Source organism: Zeugodacus cucurbitae, unplaced genomic scaffold (genome assembly GCF_028554725.1).
Source record: "Zeugodacus cucurbitae isolate PBARC_wt_2022May unplaced genomic scaffold, idZeuCucr1.2 ctg00000038.1, whole genome shotgun sequence".
In the NCBI taxonomy this organism is placed as follows: Eukaryota; Metazoa; Arthropoda; class Insecta; order Diptera; family Tephritidae; genus Zeugodacus; species Zeugodacus cucurbitae.
Genome location: NW_026530839.1, coordinates 17501 through 20000, shown reverse-complemented (window position 1 = coordinate 20000; position 2500 = coordinate 17501). Strand labels below are relative to the sequence as shown.

The 2500-nt window shown below is 31.2% G+C and overlaps 2 non-coding genes across 2 annotated transcripts in view; both read right to left on the bottom strand.

Annotated features, from left to right (window-relative positions):
* Positions 1–1523, bottom strand: part of LOC128923775 (large subunit ribosomal RNA) — a 3984-nt gene extending 2461 nt beyond the window's left edge. The window contains exon 1 of the ribosomal RNA XR_008472506.1: positions 1–1523. This exon is cut by the window's left edge and continues 2461 nt beyond it. This is a non-coding gene — a ribosomal RNA (large subunit ribosomal RNA).
* A 453-nt stretch (positions 1524–1976) lies between these two features.
* LOC128923767 (5.8S ribosomal RNA) lies at positions 1977–2155 on the bottom strand. Its single transcript, XR_008472498.1, has one exon. It is a non-coding gene; the product is annotated as a 5.8S ribosomal RNA (ribosomal RNA).
* Between the last annotated feature and the right edge of the window lie 345 nt (positions 2156–2500).

Below are 2500 nucleotides of genomic sequence, written 5' to 3'. Positions count from 1 at the left end.
TAAGGGCTAGTTGCTTCGGCAGGTGAGTTGTTACACACTCCTTAGCGGATTACGACTTCCATGTCCACCGTCCTGCTGTTTTAAGCAACCAACGCCTTTCATGGTATCTGCATGAGTTGTTAATTTGGGCACCGTAACATTACGTTTGGTTCATCCCACAGCGCCAGTTCTGCTTACCAAAAGTGGCCCACTGGGCACATTATATCATAACCTCAACCTTCATATCAAGAAAGGTGAGGTTCTTACCCATTTAAAGTTTGAGAATAGGTTAAGGTCGTTTCGACCCTAAGGCCTCTAATCATTCGCTTTACCAGATAAGATTATTTTACATAATATTTAAATGCACCAGCTATCCTGAGGGAAACTTCGGAGGGAACCAGCTACTAGATGGTTCGATTGGTCTTTCGCCCCTATACTCAATTCTGACAATCGATTTGCACGTCAGAACTGTTTCGGTCTTCCATCAGGGTTTCCCCTGACTTCAACCTGATCAAGTATAGTTCACCATCTTTCGGGTCACAGCATATATGCTCAAGGTACGCTCCAGTTAGAGGTATAAATAATAATAAATTATCATTATACATAACTATATGGAACGCCCCGGGATTGAATTAATAGTAAAATATTTCACTAAAAATTAATCCCATTATATAAAAGTTAAGTTAATTTCGCCATTAGGTTTAATATAACCCAATGACTTGCACATATGTTAGACTCCTTGGTCCGTGTTTCAAGACGGGTCCCGAAGGTATCCTGAATCTTTCGCATTGTTAATCATATAAATGCATACAATTAATATTAAAATCAATGATAATAATATTATTGTAAAATTCAAAAGAATTTAAGCATTATATATGTAAAATCTATCAACACTTTATCAAATCATCAGTATTTATTCTATGTTAATAAGCTAAAAGCAAATTAATTTGAATAAACTTAACACCAATGATCTTTTGATAAATATTTTATTATGTTAATAGATTACAATGTCCTTATATGAAAAAAATGCACACTATTACTATAATATTATAAATATCACAGTTATAATGATGAATTTTTCATAATGGATATTCAGGTTCATCGGGCTTAACCTCTAAGCAGTTTCACGTACTATTTAACTCTCTATTCAGAGTTCTTTTCAACTTTCCCTCACGGTACTTGTTTACTATCGGTCTCATGGTTATATTTAGTTTTAGATGGAGTTTACCACCCACTTAGTGCTGCACTATCAAGCAACACGACTCTTTGGAAATATCTTTCTAGTAATCATTAACGTTATACGGGCCTGGCACCCTCTATGGGTAAATGGCCTCATTTAAGAAGGACTTAAATCGTTAATTTCTCATACTAGATATTAAGATATTCCATACACTGCATCTCACATTTGCCATATAGACAAAGTGACTTAGTGCTGAACTATTTTCTTTTCGCTCGCCGCTACTAAGAAAATCCTTGTTAGTTTCTTTTCCTCCCCTCATTAATATGCTTAAATTCAGGGGGTAGTCCCATATGAGTTGAGGTTGTATAAAAATATTTATATTTATTTTATATTTTAGCTTTTTGCTATTTTAAAGAAACATACATAATTATTTCTTAACACCAATATAATTTTCTTAATAATAAATATTCAATCTTTTCATCCCGTACTACTTACTTCATTATAACAACAATATTATTTTCTTGGTTTTTTACATTTAAGGCAATCCTAGAATAAAATAATATTTTATGCTAGACGTTCCTCTAAATGTATATATTATTTGAAATAATAATATTGAAATTTTATTGTTTTTGGGAATACTAAGATTCTTATTTATTATAAAATTTCGTTCAAATATGAGGTGTTCAAGAATATATTTTCTATATTTCTTTTTATGCTATTAATATTATGGATTGAAAAATACAATCCAGTAATATACCATGTGCTTAAATTCTTTTAATTGACTAAAAGAATAAGCAACTAATTTAGCATAGTCTTACAACCCTCAACCATATGTAGTCCAAGCAGCACTTTAAAATTAATTAAAGTACATAACAGCATGGACTGCAATATGCGTTCAAAATGTCGATGTTCATGTGTCCTGCAGTTCACACGATGACGCACAGTTAGCTGCGTTCTTCATCGACCCATGAGCCGAGTGATCCACCGCTTAGAGTGATAATTTTTTGTTTATTTTAATTTAACGTCAAGAGTTTTTAATTTATTGAAAGAATAACATTTCGTTTTCGTATATAATATATAAATTATTTTAAAACATCTTTCAATAAATTGTAATTTTCAACCCAAACATTTACAAGTTGCGCATGTCTTAGTCCAACAAAAACAGTAATTCCTTTTTTATTACATTTTATTTAATTTCTATATATTTTTAAGGAATTACACGTTAATGAGAACAAATTAACTTATCATTTATATTATTTTTATAAATAATAAGTACAACTATATATGTTTAAAGGTTTGTTGCGTTCAAATACAATGTATGCGATATAATTTTCATTATAC